This window comes from Schistocerca gregaria, chromosome 6 (genome assembly GCF_023897955.1).
Source record: "Schistocerca gregaria isolate iqSchGreg1 chromosome 6, iqSchGreg1.2, whole genome shotgun sequence".
Taxonomy (NCBI): Eukaryota; Metazoa; Arthropoda; class Insecta; order Orthoptera; family Acrididae; genus Schistocerca; species Schistocerca gregaria.
In genome coordinates this window covers 16,280,024-16,291,202 of record NC_064925.1, presented here as the reverse complement: position 1 = coordinate 16,291,202, position 11,179 = coordinate 16,280,024, and the positions used below count along the sequence as shown (strand labels likewise).

The window sequence follows — 11,179 nt, the reverse complement described above, 5'->3', positions numbered from 1 at the left end:
CTTGTTGTCATGCAATTTCTTTGCCTCTCAGAAATGATTATGACATAAAAGTGAAGTACGTGACGAGTGTGACGTTAGGAAAACATTAGGCAGCATGGAGAGATTCTGTATGGGACCACCCAACCCAAACGAGTACTGTGTGACGTGCTACGCGGCAAGTATTCACCGAGGTAGCCGTCTATCTCAGTCGGTAGAGCGTCAGACTCTTAATCCCAGGGTCGTGGGTTCGAGCCAGACGCTGGGCGGAATGGAATTTTGTTCCGCTGCAGGTGTAAATTACCGTTTTTCTGATTAACGAGATTTAATGGAAATAGCAACTTTAAACTTTGCCTACGTCTCTGTCAGTCGCAAGGAAACTGTATTTGAAGGTGAAGGTGATTTTGTAGACATGTGTGAAAGACATGTTCTGAAATGCAAGTGTTATGGTTTGGAGAGCACATCGGTTACGTGTCAGATGTGTAGCCAAGCAGTAATTTGTCGCCATAGCTGCAAATATTAGCCGGTAATATGAAGTGTTGTCAGCTAAAGTCTGATGGTGCAGACGACCGTAAGGACGAAGTACCCAAGAGCACCGCTAGGCCGCGCCTCTTTAGCTCAGTGGTAGAGCACTGGTCTAATAAACCAGGGGTCGTAAGTTCCATCCTCACAGGAGAAAGATGAATTTTGGAAATCAGTTGCGCGTCGTGGCCGTATAGCAAACAGTACTTGTGATGACGAACAATTAGCGACAGGCGTTTTTTTAAGATTTACTCTCAGATGTGATTAAGGCGAATGGCGCAGATAAAGCATTTGCCAAAGCGGTACAGCATAAGGTGGGACGAGGCAGTCTGAATTACATTTTATAGATGTATTTCTCACATATCTCAGAGTCTCTCGCGATCTTCGTCGTCGTCGTCGTCGTCGTCGTCGCCGCCGCCGCTTCTGCAGAAGTAGCAAATGGCCATCGTAGCAAATGCGGCGAGGGACGGCCTGCCTTCGATTCCGAATGCACAAATTGTGTGGTCTTGTTTCTCAGTCTATATTTGGTCGGTCTCGTCAGAGGTTGAATGTAACGAATGGGTGGGAAAGAGCAAGGGGCAGCGGCTGTGTAGAACGAAAACACAAATCCTCAGGGGTGTGAGCGTTTCGAGATGAGTCGTATACATGTAAATGTTGATCGTCAGTGACCGTGTGGTCTAATGGATAAGGCGTCGGACTTCATATCTGAAGATTACAGGTTCGAATGCTGTCACGCTTCTGTTTTTCCAGTTCTGAAAAAGAAACTTACCGTTTTAATGTAGCAATTGAGCAGTACGAAACCGTCTGAATGTTGCTGTTGACCATTTTTTGCTTGGAGATGCTCTTGAGCTTGAAACACACACAGCAAGACCGGTGTTAACTAACGAAATGGTCGGCAGAGTGCCGACACCGCGAGTTTTGACTGGCACTTGCACATCTAAAACAACGTCGGAAAGTAACTCGTTCGGCTTTTGAGTCACATAAAGTATGTGTGTTAATTTTGACGCCACTAGCTCTGCTTGTTGTCATGCAATTTCTTTGCCTCTCAGAAATGATTATGACATAAAAGTGAAGTACGTGACGAGTGTGACGTTAGGAAAACATTAGGCAGCATGGAGAGATTCTGTATGGGACCACCCAACCCAAACGAGTACTGTGTGACGTGCTACGCGGCAAGTATTCACCGAGGTAGCCGTCTATCTCAGTCGGTAGAGCGTCAGACTCTTAATCCCAGGGTCGTGGGTTCGAGCCAGACGCTGGGCGGAATGGAATTTTGTTCCGCTGCAGGTGTAAATTACCGTTTTTCTGATTAACGAGATTTAATGGAAATAGCAACTTTAAACTTTGCCTACGTCTCTGTCAGTCGCAAGGAAACTGTATTTGAAGGTGAAGGTGATTTTGTAGACATGTGTGAAAGACATGTTCTGAAATGCAAGTGTTATGGTTTGGAGAGCACATCGGTTACGTGTCAGATGTGTAGCCAAGCAGTAATTTGTCGCCATAGCTGCAAATATTAGCCGGTAATATGAAGTGTTGTCAGCTAAAGTCTGATGGTGCAGACGACCGTAAGGACGAAGTACCCAAGAGCACCGCTAGGCCGCGCCTCTTTAGCTCAGTGGTAGAGCACTGGTCTAATAAACCAGGGGTCGTAAGTTCCATCCTCACAGGAGATAGATGAATTTTGGAAATCAGTTGCGCGTCGTGGCCGTATAGCAAACAGTACTTGTGATGACGAACAATTAGCGACAGGCGTTTTTTTAAGATTTACTCTCAGATGTGATTAAGGCGAATGGCGCAGATAAAGCATTTGCCAAAGCGGTACAGCATAAGGTGGGACGAGGCAGTCTGAATTACATTTTATAGATGTATTTCTCACATATCTCAGAGTCTCTCGCGATCTTCGTCGTCGTCGTCGTCGTCGTCGTCGCCGCCGCTTCTGCAGAAGTAGCAAATGGCCATCGTAGCAAATGCGGCGAGGGACGGCCTGCCTTCGATTCCGAATGCACAAATTGTGTGGTCTTGTTTCTCAGTCTATATTTGGTCGGTCTCGTCAGAGGTTGAATGTAACGAATGGGTGGGAAAGAGCAAGGGGCAGCGGCTGTGTAGAACGAAAACACAAATCCTCAGGGGTGTGAGCGTTTCGAGATGAGTCGTATACATGTAAATGTTGATCGTCAGTGACCGTGTGGTCTAATGGATAAGGCGTCGGACTTCATATCTGAAGATTACAGGTTCGAATGCTGTCACGCTTCTGTTTTTCCAGTTCTGAAAAAGAAACTTACCGTTTTAATGTAGCAATTGAGCAGTACGAAACCGTCTGAATGTTGCTGTTGACCATTTTTTGCTTGGAGATGCTCTTGAGCTTGAAACACACACAGCAAGACCGGTGTTAACTAACGAAATGGTCGGCAGAGTGCCGACACCGCGAGTTTTGACTGGCACTTGCACATCTAAAACAACGTCGGAAAGTAACTCGTTCGGCTTTTGAGTCACATAAAGTATGTGTGTTAATTTTGACGCCACTAGCTCTGCTTGTTGTCATGCAATTTCTTTGCCTCTCAGAAATGATTATGACATAAAAGTGAAGTACGTGACGAGTGTGACGTTAGGAAAACATTAGGCAGCATGGAGAGATTCTGTATGGGACCACCCAACCCAAACGAGTACTGTGTGACGTGCTACCCGGCAAGTATTCACCGAGGTAGCCGGCTATCTCAGTCGGTAGAGTGTCAGACTCTTAATCCCAGGGTCGTGGGTTCGAGCCAGACGCTGGGCGGAATGGAATTTTGTTCCGCTGCAGGTGTAAATTACCGTTTTTCTGATTAACGAGATTTAATGGAAATAGCAACTTTAAACTTTGCCTACGTCTCTGTCAGTCGCAAGGAAACTGTATTTGAAGGTGAAGGTGATTTTGTAGACATGTGTGAAAGACATGTTCTGAAATGCAAGTGTTATGGTTTGGAGAGCACATCGGTTACGTGTCAGATGTGTAGCCAAGCAGTAATTTGTCGCCATAGCTGCAAATATTAGCCGGTAATATGAAGTGTTGTCAGCTAAAGTCTGATGGTGCAGACGACCGTAAGGACTAAGTACCCAAGAGTACCGCTAGGCCGCGCCTCTTTAGCTCAGTGGTAGAGCACTGGTCTAATAAACCAGGGGTCGTAAGTTCCATGCTCACAGGAGAAAGATGAATTTTGGAAATCAGTTGCGCGTCGTGGCCGTATAGCAAACAGTACCTGTGATGACGAACAATTAGCGACAGGCGTTTTTTTAAGATTTACTCTCAGATGTGATTAAGGCGAATGGCGCAGATAAAGCATTTGCCAAAGCGGTACAGCATAAGGTGGGACGAGGCAGTCTGAATTACATTTTATAGATGTATTTCTCACATATCTCAGAGTCTCTCGTCGTCGTCGTCGTCGTCGTCGTCGTCGTCGCCGCCGCCGCTTCTGCAGAAGTAGCAAATGGCCATCGTAGCAAATGCGGCGAGGGACGGCCTGCCTTCGATTCCGAATGCACAAATTGTGTGGTCTTGTTTCTCAGTCTATATTTGGTCGGTCTCGTCAGAGGTTGAATGTAACGAATGGGTGGGAAAGAGCAAGGGGCAGCGGCTGTGTAGAACGAAAACACAAATCCTCAGGGGTGTGAGCGTTTCGAGATGAGTCGTATACATGTAAATGTTGATCGTCAGTGACCGTGTGGTCTAATGGATAAGGCGTCGGACTTCGTATCTGAAGATTACAGGTTCGAATGCTGTCACGCTTGTGTTTTTCCAGTTCTGAAAAAGAAACATACCGTTTTAATGTAGCAATTGAGCAGTACGAAACCGTCTGAATGTTGCTGTTGACCATTTTTTGCTTGGAGATGCTCTTGAGCTTGAAACACACACAGCAAGACCGGTGTTAACTAACGAAATGGTCGGCAGAGTGCCGACACCGCGAGTTTTGACTGGCACTTGCACATCTAAAACAACGTCGGAAAGTAACTCGTTCGGCTTTTGAGTCACATAAAGTATGTGTGTTAATTTTGACGCCACTAGCTCTGCTTGTTGTCATGCAATTTCTTTGCCTCTCAGAAATGATTATGACATAAAAGTGAAGTACGTGACGAGTGTGACGTTAGGAAAACATTAGGCAGCATGGAGAGATTCTGTATGGGACCACCCAACCCAAACGAGTACTGTGTGACGTGCTACCCGGCAAGTATTCACCGAGGTAGCCGTCTATCTCAGTCGGTAGAGCGTCAGACTCTTAATCCCAGGGTCGTGGGTTCGAGCCAGACGCTGGGCGGAATGGAATTTTGTTCCGCTGCAGGTGTAAATTACCGTTTTTCTGATTAACGAGATTTAATGGAAATAGCAACTTTAAACTTTGCCTACGTCTCTGTCAGTCGCAAGGAAACTGTATTTGAAGGTGAAGGTGATTTTGTAGACATGTGTGAAAGACATGTTCTGAAATGCAAGTGTTATGGTTTGGAGAGCACATCGGTTACGTGTCAGATGTGTAGCCAAGCAGTAATTTGTCGCCATAGCTGCAAATATTAGCCGGTAATATGAAGTGTTGTCAGCTAAAGTCTGATGGTGCAGACGACCGTAAGGACGAAGTACCCAAGAGCACCGCTAGGCCGCGCCTCTTTAGCTCAGTGGTAGAGCACTGGTCTAATAAACCAGGGGTCGTAAGTTCCATCCTCACAGGAGAAAGATGAATTTTGGAAATCAGTTGCGCGTCGTGGCCGTATAGCAAACAGTACTTGTGATGACGAACAATTAGCGACAGGCGTTTTTTTAAGATTTACTCTCAGATGTGATTAAGGCGAATGGCGCAGATAAAGCATTTGCCAAAGCGGTACAGCATAAGGTGGGACGAGGCAGTCTGAATTACATTTTATAGATGTATTTCTCACATATCTCAGAGTCTCTCGCGATCTTCGTCGTCGTCGTCGTCGTCGTCGTCGTCGTCGCCGCCGCTTCTGCAGAAGTAGCAAATGGCCATCGTAGCAAATGCGGCGAGGGACGGCCTGCCTTCGATTCCGAATGCACAAATTGTGTGGTCTTGTTTCTCAGTCTATATTTGGTCGGTCTCGTCAGAGGTTGAATGTAACGAATGGGTGGGAAAGAGCAAGGGGCAGCGGCTGTGTAGAACGAAAACACAAATCCTCAGGGGTGTGAGCGTTTCGAGATGAGTCGTATACATGTAAATGTTGATCGTCAGTGACCGTGTGGTCTAATGGATAAGGCGTCGGACTTCGTATCTGAAGATTACAGGTTCGAATGCTGTCACGCTTGTGTTTTTCCAGTTCTGAAAAAGAAACATACCGTTTTAATGTAGCAATTGAGCAGTACGAAACCGTCTGAATGTTGCTGTTGACCATTTTTTGCTTGGAGATGCTCTTGAGCTTGAAACACACACAGCAAGACCGGTGTTAACTAACGAAATGGTCGGCAGAGTGCCGACACCGCGAGTTTTGACTGGCACTTGCACATCTAAAACAACGTCGGAAAGTAACTCGTTCGGCTTTTGAGTCACATAAAGTATGTGTGTTAATTTTGACGCCACTAGCTCTGCTTGTTGTCATGCAATTTCTTTGCCTCTCAGAAATGATTATGACATAAAAGTGAAGTACGTGACGAGTGTGACGTTAGGAAAACATTAGGCAGCATGGAGAGATTCTGTATGGGACCACCCAACCCAAACGAGTACTGTGTGACGTGCTACCCGGCAAGTATTCACCGAGGTAGCCGTCTATCTCAGTCGGTAGAGCGTCAGACTCTTAATCCCAGGGTCGTGGGTTCGAGCCAGACGCTGGGCGGAATGGAATTTTGTTCCGCTGCAGGTGTAAATTACCGTTTTTCTGATTAACGAGATTTAATGGAAATAGCAACTTTAAACTTTGCCTACGTCTCTGTCAGTCGCAAGGAAACTGTATTTGAAGGTGAAGGTGATTTTGTAGACATGTGTGAAAGACATGTTCTGAAATGCAAGTGTTATGGTTTGGAGAGCACATCGGTTACGTGTCAGATGTGTAGCCAAGCAGTAATTTGTCGCCATAGCTGCAAATATTAGCCGGTAATATGAAGTGTTGTCAGCTAAAGTCTGATGGTGCAGACGACCGTAAGGACGAAGTACCCAAGAGCACCGCTAGGCCGCGCCTCTTTAGCTCAGTGGTAGAGCACTGGTCTAATAAACCAGGGGTCGTAAGTTCCATCCTCACAGGAGAAAGATGAATTTTGGAAATCAGTTGCGCGTCGTGGCCGTATAGCAAACAGTACTTGTGATGACGAACAATTAGCGACAGGCGTTTTTTTAAGATTTACTCTCAGATGTGATTAAGGCGAATGGCGCAGATAAAGCATTTGCCAAAGCGGTACAGCATAAGGTGGGACGAGGCAGTCTGAATTACATTTTATAGATGTATTTCTCACATATCTCAGAGTCTCTCGCGATCTTCGTCGTCGTCGTCGTCGTCGTCGTCGTCGTCGCCGCCGCTTCTGCAGAAGTAGCAAATGGCCATCGTAGCAAATGCGGCGAGGGACGGCCTGCCTTCGATTCCGAATGCACAAATTGTGTGGTCTTGTTTCTCAGTCTATATTTGGTCGGTCTCGTCAGAGGTTGAATGTAACGAATGGGTGGGAAAGAGCAAGGGGCAGCGGCTGTGTAGAACGAAAACACAAATCCTCAGGGGTGTGAGCGTTTCGAGATGAGTCGTATACATGTAAATGTTGATCGTCAGTGACCGTGTGGTCTAATGGATAAGGCGTCGGACTTCATATCTGAAGATTACAGGTTCGAATGCTGTCACGCTTCTGTTTTTCCAGTTCTGAAAAAGAAACTTACCGTTTTAATGTAGCAATTGAGCAGTACGAAACCGTCTGAATGTTGCTGTTGACCATTTTTTGCTTGGAGATGCTCTTGAGCTTGAAACACACACAGCAAGACCGGTGTTAACTAACGAAATGGTCGGCAGAGTGCCGACACCGCGAGTTTTGACTGGCACTTGCACATCTAAAACAACGTCGGAAAGTAACTCGTTCGGCTTTTGAGTCACATAAAGTATGTGTGTTAATTTTGACGCCACTAGCTCTGCTTGTTGTCATGCAATTTCTTTGCCTCTCAGAAATGATTATGACATAAAAGTGAAGTACGTGACGAGTGTGACGTTAGGAAAACATTAGGCAGCATGGAGAGATTCTGTATGGGACCACCCAACCCAAACGAGTACTGTGTGACGTGCTACCCGGCAAGTATTCACCGAGGTAGCCGGCTATCTCAGTCGGTAGAGCGTCAGACTCTTAATCCCAGGGTCGTGGGTTCGAGCCAGACGCTGGGCGGAATGGAATTTTGTTCCGCTGCAGGTGTAAATTACCGTTTTTCTGATTAACGAGATTTAATGGAAATAGCAACTTTAAACTTTGCCTACGTCTCTGTCAGTCGCAAGGAAACTGTATTTGAAGGTGAAGGTGATTTTGTAGACATGTGTGAAAGACATGTTCTGAAATGCAAGTGTTATGGTTTGGAGAGCACATCGGTTACGTGTCAGATGTGTAGCCAAGCAGTAATTTGTCGCCATAGCTGCAAATATTAGCCGGTAATATGAAGTGTTGTCAGCTAAAGTCTGATGGTGCAGACGACCGTAAGGACTAAGTACCCAAGAGTACCGCTAGGCCGCGCCTCTTTAGCTCAGTGGTAGAGCACTGGTCTAATAAACCAGGGGTCGTAAGTTCCATCCTCACAGGAGAAAGATGAATTTTGGAAATCAGTTGCGCGTCTTGGCCGTATAGCAAACAGTACCTGTGATGACGAACAATTAGCGACAGGCGTTTTTTTAAGATTTACTCTCAGATGTGATTAAGGCGAATGGCGCAGATAAAGCATTTGCCAAAGCGGTACAGCATAAGGTGGGACGAGGCAGTCTGAATTACATTTTATAGATGTATTTCTCACATATCTCAGAGTCTCTCGTCGTCGTCGTCGTCGTCGTCGTCGTCGTCGCCGCCGCCGCTTCTGCAGAAGTAGCAAATGGCCATCGTAGCAAATGCGGCGAGGGACGGCCTGCCTTCGATTCCGAATGCACAAATTGTGTGGTCTTGTTTCTCAGTCTATATTTGGTCGGTCTCGTCAGAGGTTGAATGTAACGAATGGGTGGGAAAGAGCAAGGGGCAGCGGCTGTGTAGAACGAAAACACAAATCCTCAGGGGTGTGAGCGTTTCGAGATGAGTCGTATACATGTAAATGTTGATCGTCAGTGACCGTGTGGTCTAATGGATAAGGCGTCGGACTTCGTATCTGAAGATTACAGGTTCGAATGCTGTCACGCTTGTGTTTTTCCAGTTCTGAAAAAGAAACATACCGTTTTAATGTAGCAATTGAGCAGTACGAAACCGTCTGAATGTTGCTGTTGACCATTTTTTGCTTGGAGATGCTCTTGAGCTTGAAACACACACAGCAAGACCGGTGTTAACTAACGAAATGGTCGGCAGAGTGCCGACACCGCGAGTTTTGACTGGCACTTGCACATCTAAAACAACGTCGGAAAGTAACTCGTTCGGCTTTTGAGTCACATAAAGTATGTGTGTTAATTTTGACGCCACTAGCTCTGCTTGTTGTCATGCAATTTCTTTGCCTCTCAGAAATGATTATGACATAAAAGTGAAGTACGTGACGAGTGTGACGTTAGGAAAACATTAGGCAGCATGGAGAGATTCTGTATGGGACCACCCAACCCAAACGAGTACTGTGTGACGTGCTACCCGGCAAGTATTCACCGAGGTAGCCGTCTATCTCAGTCGGTAGAGCGTCAGACTCTTAATCCCAGGGTCGTGGGTTCGAGCCAGACGCTGGGCGGAATGGAATTTTGTTCCGCTGCAGGTGTAAATTACCGTTTTTCTGATTAACGAGATTTAATGGAAATAGCAACTTTAAACTTTGCCTACGTCTCTGTCAGTCGCAAGGAAACTGTATTTGAAGGTGAAGGTGATTTTGTAGACATGTGTGAAAGACATGTTCTGAAATGCAAGTGTTATGGTTTGGAGAGCACATCGGTTACGTGTCAGATGTGTAGCCAAGCAGTAATTTGTCGCCATAGCTGCAAATATTAGCCGGTAATATGAAGTGTTGTCAGCTAAAGTCTGATGGTGCAGACGACCGTAAGGACGAAGTACCCAAGAGCACCGCTAGGCCGCGCCTCTTTAGCTCAGTGGTAGAGCACTGGTCTAATAAACCAGGGGTCGTAAGTTCCATCCTCACAGGAGAAAGATGAATTTTGGAAATCAGTTGCGCGTCGTGGCCGTATAGCAAACAGTACCTGTGATGACGAACAATTAGCGACAGGCGTTTTTTTAAGATTTACTCTCAGATGTGATTAAGGCGAATGGCGCAGATAAAGCATTTGCCAAAGCGGTACAGCATAAGGTGGGACGAGGCAGTCTGAATTACATTTTATAGATGTATTTCTTATATATCTCAGAGCATCTCGCGATCTTCGTCGTCGTCGTCGTCGTCGTCGTCGCCGCCGCTTCTGCAGAAGTAGCAAATGGCCATCGTAGCAAATGCGGCGAGGGACGGCCTGCCTTCGATTCCGAATGCACAAATTGTGTGGTCTTGTTTCTCAGTCTATATTTGGTCGGTCTCGTCAGAGGTTGAATGTAACGAATGGGTGGGAAAGAGCAAGGGGCAGCGGCTGTGTAGAACGAAAACACATATCCTCAGGGGTGTGAGCGTTTCGAGATGAGTCGTATACATGTAAATGTTGGTCGTCAGTGACTGTGTGGCCTAATGGATAAGGCGTCGGACTTCGGCTCTGAAGATTACAGGTTCGAATGCTGTCACGCTTGTGTTTTTCCAGTTCTGAAAAAGAAACATACCGTTTTAATGTAGCAATTGAGCAGTACGAAACCGTCTGAATGTTGCTGTTGACCATTTTTTGCTTGGAGATGCTCTTGAGCTTGAAACACACACAGCAAGACCGGTGTTAACTAGCGAAATGGTCGGCAGAGTGCCGACACCGCGAGTTTTGACTGGCACTTGCACATCTAAAACAACGTCGGAAAGTAACTCGTTCGGCTTTTGAGTCACATAAAGTATGTGTGTTAATTTTGACGCCACTAGCTCTGCTTGTTGTCATGCAATTTCTTTGCCTCTCAGAAATGATTATGACATAAAAGTGAAGTACGTGACGAGTGTGACGTTAGGAAAACATTAGGCAGCATGGAGAGATGCTGTATGGGACCACCCAACCCAAACGAGTACTGTGTGACGTGCTACCCGGCAAGTATTCACCGAGGTAGCCGGCTATCTCAGTCGGTAGAGCGTCAGACACTTAATCCCGGGGTCGTGGGTTCGAGCCAGACGCTGGGCGAAACGGAATTTTGTTCCGCTGCAGGTGTAAATAACCGTTTTTCTGATTAACGAGATTTAATGGGAATAGCAACTTTAAACTTTGCCTACGTCTCTGTCAGTCGCAAGGAAACTGTATTTGAAGGTGAAGGTGATTTTGTAGACATGTGTAAAAGACATGTTCTGAAATGCAAGTGTTGTGGTTTGGAGAGCACATCGGTTACGTGTCAGATGTGTAGCGAAGCAGTAATTTGTCGCCATAGCTGCAAATATTAGCCGATAATATGAATTGTTGTCAGCTAAAGTCTGATGATGCAGACGACCGTAAGGACGAAGTACCCAAGAGTACC

General features: G+C 46.1%; 1 non-coding gene across 1 annotated transcript; it reads left to right on the top strand.

The window, feature by feature from the left end:
• The first annotated feature begins 2,099 nt into the window (after positions 1-2,099).
• Trnai-aau (transfer RNA isoleucine (anticodon AAU)) lies at positions 2,100-2,171 on the top strand. Its single transcript has one exon. It is a non-coding gene; the product is annotated as a tRNA-Ile (tRNA).
• Positions 2,172-11,179: the final 9,008 nt, after the last annotated feature.